Raw genomic sequence first — 18294 nt, 5'->3', positions numbered from 1 at the left:
CCCCCCCTGCCCCTGGCGAGCCAGGCCCCCCTCACACGCCCAAGGCCCTGGAATCTTCCGGCCCGCGGTTCTCCCGGGCTGTCAGCCCCGGGGCACGGCTCACCCCGCTTTGGAGCTAGAGGACCTGCCGGGACGGGGTCCCTGTGCTCAGCTCCGTGCGTGTGAGGCAGGAGATGTCGGTATTTCAGACTCTGAGTTCCACGGGCAACTCTTCAGAGATGACACCGGGGACCCTCAGGCCTTAGAGACGGGACAGGGCAGCGCCGGGAGAACCCTGAGACAGCACCAGGCCCGGCTTGTCCACGGAACCCGGCAGTCACAGGCTCATGAAACTTGTGTTTGTTCTTTTTTTTTTTTTTTTAACATTTATTTATTTTTGAGAGAGAGAAACAGCACACGAGCTGGGGAGGGACAGAGAGAGAGGGAGACACAGAATCCGAAGCAGGTTCCAGGCTCTGAGCTGTCAGCACAGAGCCCTACATGGGGCTCGAACCCACAACCCGTGAGATCATGACCTGAGCCGAAGCTGGATGCTCAACCGACTGAGCCACCCAGATGCCCCACGGCTCATGAAACTTTTAAGGGCCCCCGAAATTATTTTAATTTCTTTTAAAATCGGGATGGGGGCAAGGAAAACCAACTTTTAATGCAGAAGAAAATGTTTTTCTTCCCCTCACATCAGGAAAGGAAGATTTAGAACGTATTTAGAGCCCATTAAAACATGTTATGTGGGGTGGGCCCACAAGTGAGTCATGACGCAGCCTTGACCGATCCTTCATTCATTCAGGCACCGGGTGCCTTTGTTGGGCAGGTACTTTCTGTCAGCCCTCGGTCAAGCCTTACTCTCTGGTCCAGCCGCACACTTACCTTTGTCACCTCAAATGAGGAAAGTGAGACTCGTGGGGGTCACTAAGTTGCCCAGGACAGTGAGTTTAGGGATGACGGAAGAGGGATTTGGGCTTGGGTCCGAGTCCAAATGCTTTCCTTTTATTTAATTTGGTCCTCACAGCGGAAGAGCGAGACAGTCGCTCCTATTTGGAAGCTAAGGAAACTGAGGCCTGGAAAGAAGGAAGTGCCTTGCTCACAGTCACTTGCTTTGTCAGTGAGAGAGGCAGGGACAAGCCCTCTCCTCCCAAACCCTTCCCCGCCAGGCCCCAGCGGCTCCACCCTCCGCCCCCACTGTGCCACCGTCCCCTCGGCCCCCCGGCCCCCCAGCCTGTAAGCTCCCCTGCCCTTCTTCCCAAACTCTGTCTGCCCGTTTCCCCCTTACAGAGGGGACGCTCGGGTCTGTGCAGTGTCCACATCCCACGTGCTGACAAAGCTGGGGGCTGCCCCCACCTGAGAGGCCGGGGAGAGAGAGAGGCCCTGGGCCAAAGGCCAGAGAGAACGTTTAAAAGAAACCACGGTCCCCCAGACAAATGCCCCTCTGTATCTCAAGGCCTATTGTGACTGGCCAGGGGCCAGCCGGCTCTCACCGCAGGCGGCTTGCACGGCTGGGGTGGCTTCCCCACCTCCCGTCCTCTGCAGGCCGGTGGCTGCCAGGCCCGGGCTTGGGCAGGAAAGGGCAGGGGTGTTCCCTCTGGAATGGAGGCTGTGGGAGGCCAGCGAGAGTTGGAGAGGCTGAGGGGCCGTGTCCGGAACCAAACCGGGAGGCTGGGCGAGTCACAAGATGAAAGGCGTGTGAGAGAGGGGTCCCTGGGTCCCAGCTGTGCATTTTGCAGGAGAGCGAGTCAAGAACAAACGACTTGCTCAAGGTCACACAGCAAGGAGGGAACAGATGAACTCGTGGCTTCCAGCCCAGGGTTCCCCCCCACCCCCTGCAGCGGGCATCCCTGTCCGAGGTGTGTGTGGTGGCGGCTCCTGAAATAGTAGTGAAGTAGTGAGCGCCACCGACCAGGCAAGGGTGTCACATGTTAAAACTACAAAGCACTAGGGGCGCCTGGGTGGCTCAGTTGATTAAGCGTCCGACTTCGGCTCAGGTCATGATCTCACGGTTCGTGGGTTCGGGCCCTGCATTGGGCTCTGTGCTGACGGCTGGCTCAGAGCCTGGAACCTCCTTCAGATTCTGTGTCTCCCTCTCTCTCTGACCCTCCCCTGCTCACGCTTCCTCTCACTCTCTCTCTCTCTCTCAGAAATAAATAAAAACATTAAAAAAAAAGTTAAAAAGAAACAACTACAAAGCACTAAGTTCCCTAGAATTCCGCGTGAAAGTACAGATACTCCAGACGGAGTTTACATCCTAAACTCATGAATTACAAACACCTTGAGGTTAGCCAAGCCCTTGGAAAAGGCAGAGGGAGAGACAGAGGATCAAAAGCAAGACCACCCAGGGTCCCTGGGTGGCTCAGTCCGTTGAGCATCCCGCTTACGCTCGGGTCATGATCTCGTGGTTAGTGAGATCAGTGAGAACTCATGTGAGTTCAAACCCCACATCAGGCTCGCCGCTGTCAGCGCAGAGCCCGCTGCGGTTCCTCTGTGCCCCTCTTTCTGCCCCTGCCCTGCTTACACGCTCTCAAAAATAAACACTTAAAAAAAAAAAAGCAAGACCATTGAAAGGTTGGTATTAGGGACAAGTTCAGTTTATTGAGGTTTGTAAGAGGCATTGGCCTTGGTTCTCAAGAACAACAATGAGCCAGCAGAGAGCACTGGGGGTCAGGACGCCTGGTTCCAAGGAGATTGCTGGTGCCCATTCGGGTTTGGGTTTTGCCCAGCACTCCCACCCCCCAGCTTTTTTCCCCTAGAAGTTTGCAGTTGCCTGGGCCACGGGGTACAAAGCTCCGTTGCACCTATTTGTTCTCGCTTCTAACAATAGACGGTTAGAAGCGGCTCAGAAATCCCCAGTGTGAATTCTTCAGAAACGCAGGTCAGGCAGCAGGTGGCCAAGAGCAGAGCTGAGGTCAGGGTGGGGTCCCTTCTCCAGTCGCCCACCGGCCCGGCTCCTTTAGGTTTGGTTTGGTTCTCGCTGATCTTGTTTCATACGGATCAACAGGGAGTTCTCGAAAACGTACGGCAGGAACGACCCACGGGCTTCCCTGTCTCCGTGCTCCCGGTGCGTCACCGGCCCCCCAGGTTCCTCATGTGTAAGGGGAGGGCCGGGGACTCAGTAGCTTTCAGACTGGCTTCCGTGGAGTCCTGTGACCGCGGGAGTTGCCCCCCCCAAGACCACCCCGGGGGGAGTGGGGAGGGGTGAACAGGGGTCGGAAGGGAGGCGTTTGGTTCCTCAAGCCTTTGGGGAGCTCATTCCCCAAACTCTCCCAGAGAAGAGTGGATCTCCTTTCCGTTTGGACTCACACAGCAGAAAGGCTGAGCTTCCCTTTTACCAGCTGGCAGACCCGCTACACCTCCGTCCTCCCGCCAGCAGGACAGGTGACCCCCAGGCTGCCGCAGGGCACCGCGCTGGGCTCCCCTGGGTCCCCGGGTCCCGTGTTCTTCTCACGCCTGCTTTGTTCCTCCCGGTCGGCGGGGCCCGTCCTCCAGGAGCGTCCCGGGGAAAGGTGCCTGGGGTGGAGTGGATTTTTTTTTTGAGCTTCACACGGCAGAAAATGTCGTTCTGTCCTTGCACTCAGTATTTGGTTTGGCTTGCTGTGCACTTGGCTGGAAACTGTTTTCCCGCAGAACTTTGGAGCCTTGTCTCAGAGCTCCTAGTACTGCTGCTGTCAAATTCCGATTTCATCTGACTATGGGTCCTTTTATTTGTATTTGACCTTATTATTTAAAAAAAATTTTTTAATGTTTTTTATTTATTTCTGAGAGAGAGAGAGACAGCATGAGCAGGGGAGGGGCAGAGAGAGAGAGAGACACAGAATCTGAAACAGGCTCCAGGCTCTGAGCACAGAGCCCGATGCGGGGCTCAAAGCCACGAACCGTGAGGTCATGACCTGAGCCAAAGTCGGACGCTTAACCGACTGAGCCACCCAGGCGCCCTATTTTTTTTTTTTTACTCTATACACATGTATGAGATATTCTCTTTTTTAAATAATTTATTTATTTTTTAAGTTACATCCAAGTTAGTTAGCATATAGGGCAACAGTGACTTCAGGAATAGAATCCTTAAGCCCCTTACCCATGTAGCCCATCCCCCCCCACAACCCCTCCAGCAACCCTCTGTTTGTTCTCTATATTTAAGAGTCTCTTAGGATTTGTCCCCCTCCCTGTTTTTATTTTATTTTTGCTTCCCTTCCCTAATGTTTGTCTGTTTTGTATCTGAAAGTCCTCATATGAGTGAAGTCGTGAGATGATTGTCTTTCTCTGGCTGACTGATTTCACTTAGCATAATACCTTCTAGTTCCAGCCACGTAGTTGCAAATGGCAAGATTTCACTTTTTTGATTGCCGAGTAATACTCATTGCATATATACACCACAGCTTCTTCATCCATTCATCTGTCGGTGGACATTTGGGCTCTCTCCATACTTCAGCTATTGTTGACAGCATTGCTGTAAACATCGGGGTGCATGTGCCCATGTTTGAAACAGCACACCTGTAACCCTTGGATAAATATCTAGTAGTGCAATTGCTGGGTCGTAGGGTAGTTCTAGTTTTTATTTTTTGAGGAATCTCCGTGCTGTTTTCCAGAGTGGCTGCACCAGTTTGCATTCCCACCAGCAGTGCAAAAGAGATCCTCTTTCTCTGCATCCTCGCCAGCATCTGTTGTTGCCTGAGTTGTTAGTGTTAGCCATCCTGACGGGTGTGAGGTGGTATGAGATATTCTCTTTATGCCCTATATCCTGAAAGGTCATAATGATGAGCCCTATGGTGGTGGCTCTGCTTTACTTACTCATCATTCTGGGGATTCAGAGGGGCCTCTCCTTCAGAAAACCCAAGGTCTTCATTTCTGGGACGTTTTCGGGTGTTCATTAGTAATTTCCTCTTTTTGATTTTCTTTTTTTAATCATTTCTGGAATTCTTATCAACAGGATGTTGGACCTCCAGGAGCAATCTGTTCTCACCTACTTTCTTTATCTTTTTTGTTCCACTTTCTGAGAGATTTTCTCCTCTTTCAACCCTTCTTTTAAAGTTTTTATTTTGTTTGTCATATTTTTATTTCTTGGCACCCATTCTTGTTCTCAGAATATTCTTTTCTTAAAGCATCCTGTTCTTGTTTTATAGGTGCAGTGTCTTATCTCTCTGAAGATAATGAAGTTTTCTTCTGCCCTTTGTATTCCCTGCTTGGTTTTTGTTTAGTTTTTATTTTAATGTTTATTTATTTTTGAGAGAGAGAGAGAGGGAGAATGTGAGTGGGGGAAGGGCAGAGACAGAGGGAGACGGAATCTGAAGCAGACTCCAGTCTCTGAGNTCTTATCTCTCTGAAGATAATGAAGTTTTCTTCTGCCCTTTGTATTCCCTGCTTGGTTTTTGTTTAGTTTTTATTTTAATGTTTATTTATTTTTGAGAGAGAGAGAGAGAGAGGGAGAATGTGAGTGGGGGGAGGGCAGAGACAGAGGGAGACAGAATCTGAAGCAGACTCCAGTCTCTGACCTATCAGCACAAAGCCCGATGCAGGGCTCGAACTCAAGAACCAGAAGATCATTACCTGAGTTGAAGTCGGAGGCTTACCTGACTGAGCCACCCTGGCGCCCCTGTCTGCTTGTTTTAAATGCCTCCAGCTGTTCAATTGTTTTGTTTGCTGTCTGTTCAATCATGTTTGAGGCTTTTCTCCCCAAAGGTCTATTGACCCTTGACTATCTGTTTTTGTTTAAGAGTAAGGCATTAAAAAGCTCATTTATTTTTTTTAAGGTTATTTATTTTGAGAGAGAGAAGACTCTAAGCTGGCAGCATAGAGCCCAAAGTGGGGCTTGATTCCACCAATGGTGAGATCATAACCTGAGCCAAAACCAAGAGTTGGATGTTTTACCAGCTGAGCCACCCACATGACCCTAAAAAGCTCATTAAAAAAAAAAATTTTCATCCAAAGCTGGGGGGAGGGAGGGGCGGGAGGAGGGGAGAGGAGAGAAGGGCTTTTCAACTCATGACCTCATTGGCTGAATTGGCAGGAACCTGGTCATTTCATTGGAGGATCCTGTAACTTCCGTCAGTATCTGTGTCTGTTCTCTTTGGCTGGTCAGGCTCCCCAGCCCCTCTCTGATTTCCTGCCTGGAGGTGAAGCCTGGCTGTCCAAGTTCAAGGGACTGGGCGAGCCCCACACTGCAGGATTTAGGCTTTCCATTCGCCCCCTTTTCAGCCAGGAATTGGACCACCACCAGCGCCAGCTTTCTCTCCTCTGAGTCCCAAAGTCCGATGTGCATTGAATCCTCTGGGGATCTTGTAAAAGGCTGATTCATGTCCAGATTCGTATCCAGTATTCCTGATGCGGCCCGAGATTCTGCATTCCTGTCAAGGTCCTCAGAGTTGCCGATGCTGCTGACCCACCGGCCACATTTCAGAAGGCCAGGGTCTAGGGCAGTGCCACCCAGTAGAACTGCGTGAGTGGACCCTGCACTGATCAACAGGGGGCCACGGTGAGCACGCAGCCCTTGAGATGTGGCTGGTGTGACTAAGGCACTGAACTGTAATTTTATTGAACTTTACTTAGTTTTCCTTTAAATGTGGGTGGCCACAGGTGGCTGTCACCTAGGGCAGTGCAGGTCTCACCGTGTTGTGCAGGGCAGAGAGGCCAATGGCGAGAGGATGGGGGAGCTGCTGCTGAGCTGCTCCTCTTCTAAACTTCCATCTTCCTCTTTTCAGCCCCATGCGGCACCCTCACTTTTGGGGGCATCTGTTGCCACTCGTCCGTGAGCTTTCCTGAACTTCCTTGGCGCGATCCACTTTGGTGCCCCCCCTCCCCCACCATCCAGGGGTTTCGGCCTCGGCCGTTTCCAGGCTGCAGAGTCACACCCAAACCATCAGCTTGTCCACCTTTCAAACCAGAGTCAGCCTCTCTCCAATGTGGCTTCTTCTCTCCTTTTCCTTTGGCCGTGTGCACATACATCTTGATTCCTTTACTGTCATCCACGGGGGCTTGGGGAGGGCGCGGAGATGAATGTTTCTTCTCCCTCCATCTGCTATGTGTAACCAGAAGATACTCTGCAGCTTTTTTTTTTAAAGATTTTATATTTTTTAAAGTAATCTCTACACCCAACGTGGGGCTCAAACTCACAATCCTGAGCTCAAGAGTCACGTGCTCTACCGAGACCCAGCTAGGCAGGCACCCTCTCTCTGCAGTTCTTAAAAGGTAAACCTAGAGGTCAAACTTTGTTTCTCCGGGGGTGATGCAAAGCTGAATCTGTCTTTTACCTGTCGGTTGCCTATGGGCCAGGAGATTTGTCATCCCCGTAGCCTAGAGAAACCATCCCTAAGTCACTGCGGAGCCCGAGAGCTGCTGGACAGGGCCCACGGCTCCGCCTGTCCAGGACCAGAGAGCCTGGCTCACCCACTCAATGTGAAGGGCTTGGGGAGCTCCTGGAGGGGCCGGACAGCTGAAGGCACCCTCACCCACCAGAGCAGGACCGGGAGTGGAGTCACAAGACTGAAGACTTTCTAAGCCCCTGGCAGGAGGGAGATTTGGAAAGGAAAAAATTGAGAATGATTGCCAGTGGACTGGGCAAACAGATCGCGCAGACGGGACCAAATCCTGGCTGGCAGGGGCCGGGCTGGGTGGCCCTTCAGGACAGATGAGCTAGAGATGGATATGTTCGAAGCTGGGGTTGGAGGTAGTGCTGAGGCTTACGGGAAATCAGCTTGCGTGGCGGGAGTTGCCCCCCGGAGCCCATGTCCGCACCCGCGCCCGACTGATCCAGGGTCCCCAGGACTCTCTCTGCTCCTCTCCATAGCATTTCTCACATGCTCCTACCCAACGCGAGCTGGTGCCCTCCAGTCTCTGGCTGCGCGATCCACCTCCACACCCCCCACAGCGGCTATGGGTGCATCCCTTTCGGCACAGGGGAGGAGGCAGGAGTGGACTGAATACAAACCTTGGGGCCAGAGAGATGAGAGTCTAAGTTCTGTGGATTGGGCTCAGTGATAGCGTCCGGTGGAATCCACATCCTAATCCCCAAAATGTGGGATCATGTTCCCTAACATGGAAAAGAGGAGTTTGTCAGTGTAATTAAATTAACAATTACGAGGGGCACCTGGGTGGCTCAGTCGGTTAAGCATCGAACTTTGGCCCAGGTCATGATCTCGTGGTTTGTGGGTTTGAGCCCCGCATCAGGCTCTGTGCTGACAGCTCAGAGTCTGGAGCCTGCTTCCAACTCTGTGTCTCCCTCTCTCTCTGCCCCTCCCCTGTTCACATTCTGTCTCTCTCTTTCCCTCAAAAAATAAATAAACATTATCGGGTGTGAGGTGGGGGAGTTATCCTGGATGGCCTGGGTGGGGACATATGTCTTCAGAAGAGCAAGGCAGGAGAGCCAGAGAGAAGGAGGCAAGATGATGGAAGCAGAGGTCAGGGACGGAGAGACAGGAAGGTGCTACGCTGCGAGCTTGAAGGTGGAGCCGAAGGGCCAAGGAACACCAGTGACCTGCCTGAGCTAGAAAAGTCGAGGAGACAAGATTCTCCTCTAAAACCTCCTAAAGGAGCACGGCCCTGCCCACACCTTGCTTTAGCCCAGTGACTCTGATCTAGACCTCTGACGTCTAGAACTGTCAGAAAATTAATTTGTGTTGTCTTAAGCCACTTCCTTTGTGATAATTCTTTACAGCAGCCCTAGGAAACGAGCGCCTCCTGGCTCGGCCATATATTAGCTCTGAGACCTTGATCCGGTTACCTAACTTCCCTGGGCCTCAGGTCTGTCGTCTGGAAGATACAGGTAATATCCATGAGGAAGTACATAGGAAGTCCTCGGTGTGGCGTGGGCCCTGGGCAAACTGGCAGCTGTTGTGTTTGTCATCGTCACCATCATTGTCACTCCTGAGCATCTATCCACAGATGTAGGTACAGATGGGACATTTTCCCTGCGGTCTGGACTTTCTTGGGTCGCGAGGATAGGGAACTGTCAAGACGTGGGGACGATCGCTCGACTCCAGTAGTTCTCGACCTGGGATGATTTGCCTCCTAGAAGGCGTTTGGAAAGTCTAGAGACATTTCTGGCTCTCACAACCCAGGGGTGCTGCTGGTATCCAGTGGGTAGAAGCCAGAGACTCTGGCCAATGCACTGGGCAGCCCCGGAACAAAGAATTGTCAAATGTAAACCGTGCCACGGTGGAGGCACCCTGCCATCCGCCAAAGGTTCATTGTATCTCTTGGGCCCCAACTATTAACAAGTAGGAAGAAGAGTGAGCACAGGGCATAGCGTTCCCAGGAATATTGGTTACCTCCTGCGAGGCTTGGCGGCCATGGGCAGCCTCAAGGTGGAAGGTCTTGGTTCGAGACGCACCTTCTCCACTCACTCGCTGTAAGACTTTGGGCAAGTCATTTAACCTCTCTGAGCCTGTTTCTTCTGTTCTCCTACAAAATGGAGATTTGAAGATGTGCCTCGTTGTACTGATTAAATGAGAAAAAGCATGGAAGCCCAGTCAGTGCCCAGCGCTTTGCCAGTGTCTCCTTAAATGGTCGTTCCCTGACGAGAATGTCCAGGGGCAATTAATTACTTCCCTCTGACATATTCACATAGGGGCATAAACTTTTTAACCTTTTAAACTTGTTCCCCCTTTGGGACGGTGGGACACACGGAGACTTACATGAAGGCTTGGATGTGGTTTGAGGACTTTTGGGAGCTGGCCCCTGGCTTGGGCCCCAAGACCCAGGGACAAATGGAAGCCACGGGTCACATTCCAGCTCTCGGTCGGTCTCCACCACAACGCCCACAGGTCTCCCTCCTGCTGACTCCTGGCACGGCCTGTGCCGCCCTTCTGGCACTAGGCAAAAATCCGCCTTGTGACCCCTTTCCTCTGGGTCTCTTCATAGGTGGAACTTTCCAGTGTTGCAGGTCTGGGTTAGAGGCTCTTTGGGGCACCTTTCTTTACAGTGTGGGCCACAAAAATCAGAAAGGAAGGGTATTCACCCCAGACTTTGGCAGGATGGGTAAAAAAGACTTAAAAGATATGGTGAGCTTGAAACCCAGACTTCCAGATCCAAAGGCCACTGCTTTTTCCTTTGGACTTCCATGTCTCAGGCACCTTAGTGATCAGTGCTGGGCGAGGCATGAGGGGCTGATGCGCACTAAATATTGATGGGAAGAAAGGTTTTTAAAGGAAACAACTCCATTTTCATCCTCTGCGTCTGAACTCTGGAGACGCGATCCCCATGGTCTTTCGCTGAATCCTCTTAGTGCTGTGTACACAGCGGGCCTGGCTGAATGAATGAATGAATGAATGACAGGGAAAATGGACAGAAGAATAGGCGGAAGGATGAATGTGTTTATAGTAGACGGGTGAGTGGCCAGCACATGAGTGGATGGGTGGGTAAAAGAAGGGATAAATACATGACCCAAGAAATGTACTTCTAGTTTCTAGGAACCGACCCCAAGGAATGTGTATTCAGTATGTAATTGTGTATGATCCCAAATTCAGAAGAGCGTTAAGCCAGTTCAGACCCCACCTTTGGGAGCTGTGACACACAGTGGACAAAGTCATGCAGATGGGGTAGATGGGGTGAGGGAGATGATGCAAAGCCTGATAAGAATGGAGAGTCTAGCTGGTGGCCCTTTAGGGTTCAGGTAGACTTGGGTCAACAGAATGTTTGAAGGCTCATTCCTAAGGGTCCCCTATGCAATGCTGCTGACAAGTCAAAACGCCTCTGTGTTCTCCTTGGTTGGTTCCCAGTCTCAGCTACCTCCGAGGAAGGGCTCCTGCCTTCTAGCCCAAACTGCACACACTGTCTTCCCTCTCCTAACATCTCCAGATCAATATCTGCAGAGAAGAATGAGCTTTTGGAAAACACTGGTTCTTAAGAAAAGCTATGAATGGCTGCAGTGTAATAGAACCACAGATTTGAAAATTCCCTTCGTGATCACTCGCAAACTGGATCATTTTATAGACAAGAAAACCAAGGTCCAGAGGAAGGGAGAGGACTCTCCAAAGTCACATGGCCAGTCAGTGGCAACAGGAACCCCGGACTCCTGGTTCTCACCCCAAGTTATGAATCTGTGGCACGTTCTTCCCCTCTCCATCCTGCAGCCCTCATGCTCTACCAGCCCCGTTAGGACTTTTGCCTTCCTGGCAGAAGTGTTACTATTCCTCAGTGGAAATGCAAGAGCAAGTCACACCCTCCAGAAGTTCTAGGGAATCTCTCTTCCATTCCGCTCCCTGGGACGCCGTCTTCATGGTTTGGTTCTCTGACCTCCCTGTTCATACTTGAGTTTGGCCAAATGCAGCAAACCCTTGACCAGGTGGAGGGCTGGGAATCCAAGGTCCAAGGAGAGCAGGGGGAGCACAGACTGAGGACAGAAGAAAAAAAAAAGAAGAGGGGCCAGGAACTGACATTTATCAACCACTCACCATCCACCCGGCACCCTGCTGGGTAATTCTATCTCACTGATGCTCACAACCTTACGAGATCAAGGGTGTCATCCGTGCCTTACAAATGAAAACACCAAGGCCTACAAAAGTGCCTCGACTTATAGAACTGGTCAGCAATGAGGCCAAGATCAAAACCCAGGTCTACCTGACCTCAAGGCCCTCGTTGGGTCATGAGCTCATAGACAACGTGCTCTGTGGTGACAGAGCACTGAGAGTTCTCAAGAGCCACCCGGAAGGAGCTGGAATTTCTCTCCCGAGGGTCCACATCAACAAGATCAAGGTTAACAGGGGCCAATGCAAAGTCTTGCACTTAAGTTCAAAACAGCATTTGCACAAGAGCTTAATGGAGCCCTGGTTACTGGGCAGTGGCTGATCATAATATTGTCATGGCCAGCTGCTCTTGCCTTATATTTCCAAAGTTCTTTGCAGTTTAGAAAGCCCTTCGACTTACCAACCTCAGGGCTTTGGTTGACCGGAAACAAGCATAAGACTAAGTCTGAAAAAGGTTTGGGGTATGTCAGTAGGGTGTGTGTGAGCAGTGTGCTGTGACTGGCTGTAAGGGTAATGAGCTATTTGTTTGCATTAGTCCAGGGTAATCTCAACAGACTTTGCGCACAGCCACTGTGCTAACTATATTACATGTTTTATCTCTATTAATTCTTGCCACAACCCTATGGAGCTTGGAATTCCTGTTTTACAGATCAGAAGACCAAGAGGTGAAGAGAGTCCGTCAAGGTCACATAGCTAGAATTCAGGCTCAAGTCTGATAAGTATCAAGACAGATGTCATTCTGGACATTTCAGGCCCCCTCTGGAGTTACGCGTCCAGTGTGGGGTGCTTTATTTAAGGGAGACGTTGACACACAGTGAAATGAGGAAGCCATGAGAGACATTATCATTATAAAGATTGTTTGAAGGAGCTTAGAATATTTATCCTGGAAAAAAATAATCAGAGAACATATCTTTGCTGCATTCAAGGGCAGAAAGCTCTTTTAGTTAAAAACAGGTTGGGTTCACAGGACTTTTACCAACCAACGTTTGTTGGTGAAGTTAAATGGGACATACTGTAGCCAAGTGCTATCGCCACCTATTGGTGGGAGGTAAAATTGATGTACTGATACTGGTCGTATCTGTACCGGTCACTGCTCTATCACTGAAGTTTTGAGTTTCACCTTTGATACACAGAAGTGCTTTTATTTATTTTTTAAAATTTTGTAATGTTTATTTTTAAGAGAGAGAGAAACAAATGGACAGACAGAGCACAAGTGGAGGCGAGGCAGAGAGAGGAGACACAGAATCTGAAGCAGACTCTGAGCTGTCAGCACACAGTGTGACGCGGGGCTCAAACTCACGAACTATGAGATCATGGCCTGAGCTAAAGTCAGACACTTAACTACCTGAACCACCCAGGTGCCCCCATAGAAGTGCTTTTGAAGCTGGCAGGTTGTCATGTGGAAGTGGTAGCACATTTACCTTTGTGGGAAGAGAATGAGGACTGATGAGTGAAAATTACAAGGTGGGATATTTTGGTTTCAACATGAAGGTTACTTTCCTGAAAAAAACATCCCCAAAACTCAAGAGGCTCCTTGGGAGTCGTGAGGCTCATGTCTGTGGAAGAAACCATGTCATGCCGAGTCTTCCATGTGTCAGGTGATGGGGAGAAATAGATCCCAGTGTTCTGGTGGGTGTAGGGCATTCATGGGTTACCTACTCTGAGTTACTGTTGGCCAGTTGCATAGCAGTCTGCCAATGTTAGAGTGTCTTTGTTATCTCATCCAGGGGGGAGCTTTTAGGCCAGGCCAGAGGGATGGAGGGTATCACTGAGGCAGAGGAGCAGGGGAAATATTTGGGACCGGTGGGATCTGGCAATATTTATCTTCCTGATATGCCTCTAACACTTGACCAAGGGCTGCGCAGAGAGCAATGACTCAGAGTAAATGGTCCTGACCTTCCATCACTTCCCAAACCGACCTCCCACACAGGACCATTTGTAAACAACCCAAGGGAACAACAGTTCCTTGTAGATTCTGTAAATGTGATTAAGGTTCTGCTGAAGACAGAGGTTCAGAGTGTGACCGGGGGCAGGGACCAGATGGGACCAGTTAGGGTCAGGAGTCTGGGGCAAGGGCTGAGCCGCAGCCTGTGTGGGTTTTCTCATCAGTGTTGATTTAGCCCCCGGTTATCGGGCCATGTGTGTCCTGTGCATTCGCAGCGAAGCAGTCCAGTGTGGGTTTATTGAGAAGGGGCTGCAGAACAGGACAGACCGCGGCTTGAATCCTAGCCTGGCTACATATTAGCCTTTTGGGTTTCAGTTGATTGTTTCTCTACTATAAGCCTCAGTTTCTTCATCTGTAGAAAGGGCAGTGATTGCACCTTCCTTACCTGATAGGTATGGGGACTGAATGAGACCTCCTTCATAAGGCACTGAGCACCATGCCTGGCATATAATTTTTTTTTTAATTAAATTAACCTCTGTCCGTGAAGACCATTCTCCCCGTCCCCGCACCTTCCTCGCTTTTCTCTGGGCATGAACCTGGTCCCAGGCACACTTAACCCTGGAATCCCCCTGCTGGACCTCACGTGGTTAACAAGAGTCACTGGGTCCCACACATGAAAACACCCACACCCTTGGCCATCAGTGCTCCACCCCCCTCCCTCCCACCTTCTCTGATGCGGCAGGAACAGAGATGTAATTGAGAGCCTCGGGTCCCGACCTAAGGCCAGAACCGTTCTGAGATTCCTCACTCTTCCCTCCGAAAGAAGAGTTGCTGGCCCGTCCGCAAAGAGGTCTGCACCCAGCGCCGGGCACCCACTGGTCAGTGTGTGTGTGTGTGTGTGTGTGTGTGTGTGTGTGTGTGTGCGCGCGCGCCCGCGCGCGCGGACATGTTCATTTTTCTGTAGTAACGCGTCATGACCCCTTATAGATGGGCAGGTACCAAGGGCAGGTTGATGCCGTGGGGATCACACAGGCTTTGAAGTTTGCAGGGCCACCAGGTACACGTGCCAGTGGTGCATCTTCCAAGCTGTACAAGCAGGGGGAGCACTTTGTATCCCCAAACCTTGGGGCCCTCGTTTGATCAAGGCAAGAGGAAAACCTAGTTTGCATGGCATTTGCTACGTAAATCAAGACATGGAGTAAAAAAAAAAAACAAAAAAAACAAAAACCTGGCAAGAGGTCTTGGCACAGAACAGGCGCTTGGATAGTGGCTTCTGTCATTTTTGTGCATGTTGTTGCAACGGTGGATGTGTCCACAGGCAGAGTTAATGGATCCGGTGATTACGCCATGTCTCTCTTACTAAGTGATCCTGGATCAGTGGCCCCCTATTTGCTTCTCATTTCTGTTTTTAAATGGAATTGTAAGAAGGGCGCCTGGGCGGCTCAGTCAGTTAAGCATCCGACTTCGGCTCAGGTCATGATCTCACGCCTCGTGAGTTCGAGCCCCGTGTCGGACTCTGTGCTGACAGCTCAGATCCTTGAGCCTGCTTCAGATTCTGTGTCTCCCTCTCTCTCTGCTTCTCCCCTGCTCACTCTCTCTCTCTCTCTTTCAAAAATAAATAACATTAAAAAATGTTTTTAAAAAGGAATTGTAAGAAAGAATTATTGGTGAATCTTCTCAGCTTGCTATTGGTGGGGATAGAAGCAGAAGGTTTAGGCAAATGCATAATAACGCTCTTTATGATAGGATGGGGGATGGGGGAGGGTGGGGAAGGGCAGGTGCCTCTCATTGGGAGTGGGAGTGGGGGGTAGGGGGTGAGGAAGACTTTCATTCCATGTTTTCCTACGGGTCCATGTGTTTTTTTTAAATTTTTTTAAATGTTTTTATTTATTTCTAGGAGAGAGAGAGAGAGAGAGACAGCGTGAGCAGGGGAGGGTCAGAGAGAGAGGGAGACACAGACTCTGAAATAGGCTCCAGGCTCTGAGCTGGCAGTCAGCACAGAGCCCGACGCGGGGCTCGAACCCACGAACCGCGAGATCATGACCTAACTGAAAGTCGAACACTTAACCGACTAAGCCACCCAGGCGCCCCGGTCCATGTTTATTTTTATAAGAAGAAGTTTTTCTTGCTTTGAGCTCCAGACCCACCTGCCTCTGATTGAGTTCAGCAACTATCTGCTAATGCCCACCAAAACATACCAAGAGCTACCATTTGTCAGCACCGAAAGCACTTTCCATACTTAACCTCTAACCCTCAGCTCCCTTGGGAAAAGCCACCTCACTTTACAGATGAGCGCCCCAAGCCGGGAGAAGTCCCATCACTTGCTCCAGAACTTCTAACTTGCAGAGGCGAGAAGAGCCAGACGTTTTCTCTGGGAGAGGTAGAAGGATATGAGAGAAACCCGAAAAGTCTCTCCCCTCAAGGACCCGACAATGAACGTGGAAGGTTAACTGGCAGACACAGCGACGCAGACACATGCCACGGTGGCTTCTTTGCAGAGCGCTGCTGTGGGGACAGAGGACAGATGGCCGATTCCGGCTGGGGGACGGGGAGTCCGCCTAGGGGTGGCTGTGCTCAGTCTTGCAGGACGTGTTCATTTTGGAGGGGGCCAGGCAGTGGAGCATGGCCCGCAGGCCTCTTTCCGGCAGTCAGGAGACAGGGACCCCAGTGGGAGGAAAGGTGGCCCGAGCTGTGTGTGTCCTATGGCCCTAAGGTCTTTGGGAGGAAGGGACAGGCCAGAACTGGGGGGCTGAGGCAGAGCCCCATGGCATAAAGGAGGGCAGGGACAGTGAAGGCAGACAGGGACTGAGGCCTGAGTCTGAGGCCCCCATGGGGCGGGGTAAGCCACAGCCACCAGAGCCCCCAGCAGGGGCGCGATGACCTGTCCCCCCAGTGGAGGGGCGCCGGCCCATTTCCATCAGGAGCTGGGGGACTGGGGAGCTGCTCTCAGGAGCCGCCTACTGGGGGGACCGGGGGAGGCCAAAGCCTGGGGCAGCCAGTCCGCCGACAGCAAAGAGCAGGAATGACGGGGGAGGACGGAGCGGCCCGTCGTCCCAGCGGGTTGGCAGAGCGCGACACGAGGGGCCAAGATGCTAGAAGGGGGCGTGGAAACAGCCAGTGAAGGGTTTCTGCTGCCAGATGCTCAAGTGTGGGCACTGAGAGGCGATTGTGTTTGAGCCCAAGAATCCCGCCACCAAACCTACAGCCTCTCTCACTAGCATGTGAGCTTCTGGAGACAAGGAGTCTGTCTCGTGTTTCATAGTGTGTCCTTCCCGGCACCTCGCACAGCGTCGGCCACCGAGTAGGTGCTCCATCAGCGTTTTGCTCAGCATCTGTATAAAACCATAATCTGTACGGTGTTTATGGGTATGTGCATGCGTGGTAACCAGTATTTTTTAGTTTATTCATTTATTTTGAGAGAAAGAGAGAGCACAAGCAGGCTCTACACTGACCTCGACCCCACAGGGCGATCACGACCTGAGCCGGAATCAAGAGTCAGATGCTTAACCGACTGAGCCTCCCAGGTGCCCCTATTTTTCAACTTTGATGAAAAGAATACTCACTATTGGCCAAGGTAGGGGTTACTTTGGGGGAGAGAGGAAACGAGGTGGACGTAGAGTAGGAAAAGGTCAGACTTCATCTGAGTCTGACTTTCTTTAATAAAGAAGAACTGAAGAGAATATGATTCAGTCGGAATGTTTGTTCAGTCTGAGTGCTGGGTATATGGGCTTCTCTTATATTGTTATTTATAATTTTAAAATATTTCTTGTATTTTTAATGTATTTTTATTTATTTCTGAGAGAGAGAGAGAGACAGCATGAGCAGGGGAGGATCAGAGAGGGAGATACAGAATCTGAAGCAGGCTCCAGGCTCTGAGCTGTCAGCATAGAGCCTGACATGGGGCTCGAACCCACGAACCGTGAGATCATGACCTGAGCCAAAGTTGGACGCTTAACCAACTGAGCCACCCAGGCACCCCTTAATGTATTTTTTAATGTTTATTTTTGAGAGAGAAAGACAGAGTCACGTGTGAGCAAAAGAGGGGCAGAGAGAGGGGGACAGATGATCTGAAGCAGGCTCTGCGCTGTCAGCACAGAGCTCAGTGCGGGGCTTGAACTCAAGAACTGTGACACCATGACCTGAGTTGAAGTCAGACACTTAACTGACTGAGCCACCCAGGCTCCCCAAAACATTTCTTGCTTTTAAAAAGAAAATAGAGACATCTGGGTGGCTCAGTTGGTTAAGCATCCAACTTTGGCTCAGGTCATGATCTCACAGTTTGTGAGTTCAGGCCCCGCATCGGGCTCTGTGCTGACAGCTCAGAGCCTGGAGCCTGCTTCCCATTCTGTGTCTCCCTCTCTCTCTGCCCCTCCCCCTGCTCATACTCTGCCTGTCTCTCTCTCTCTCTCTCAAAAATAAACATTTTTTTAAAAATAATTAAAGAAAGAAAAAGAAAATAAATGTGTGCACAAATGCTGTGTTAGATGCATAGAACATCCCTTCTCCAAGAGTAGCTGCAGTGAGCCCTCAGGGCTTCTCAGCGTTACCGACAGGCCTGGATAATTCTGTTCTTGATGCCCATCCTTCACAGGCCTGTAAATTGTCAGCAGCTCTAGTGAAAGGGCGGCTCGTAGAGAAGTCTTGAGTTCCCTCCTCTTGGTGCCTGTTGTTCAGAGGAGTCGTGTATACTATCCTCTCATAGACCCCTTGGGGTAGGATCTGGACCCTTGTTTCTGGAGGTGTGACATCAGATTAGCTGCGGACCTCCTGGCTCACCCCTCGAGTGTGAGATTACAGGATTGTGGGGTTTGATTCCTGCCGCTGTCGGGGCAAGAAGATACACTGTGCGCTCCGAGCATACATTTGAGTCCGAGCTCCATGTCCTCCTTGCTGTGTGACTTTCGTCAATTCACTCAACCACTCTGAGCCTCGGTTTGCTCAGCAGCAAAATGTGATGGTTGAGGA

General features: G+C 50.9%; 1 protein-coding gene across 1 annotated transcript in view; it reads left to right on the top strand.

The window, feature by feature from the left end:
• NCMAP (non-compact myelin associated protein) overlaps positions 1 to 18294 on the top strand; it is a 33622-nt gene that overhangs the window by 5496 nt on the left and 9832 nt on the right. The window lies entirely within an intron of this gene.

The sequence above is a fragment of the Crocuta crocuta genome, unplaced genomic scaffold (genome assembly GCF_008692635.1).
Source record: "Crocuta crocuta isolate KB4526 unplaced genomic scaffold, BGI_CrCroc_1.0 scaffold127, whole genome shotgun sequence".
Classification (NCBI taxonomy): Eukaryota; Metazoa; Chordata; class Mammalia; order Carnivora; family Hyaenidae; genus Crocuta; species Crocuta crocuta.
The sequence above is the reverse complement of the archived record's forward strand: the minus strand, read 5'-3'. Positions and strand labels throughout refer to the sequence as shown.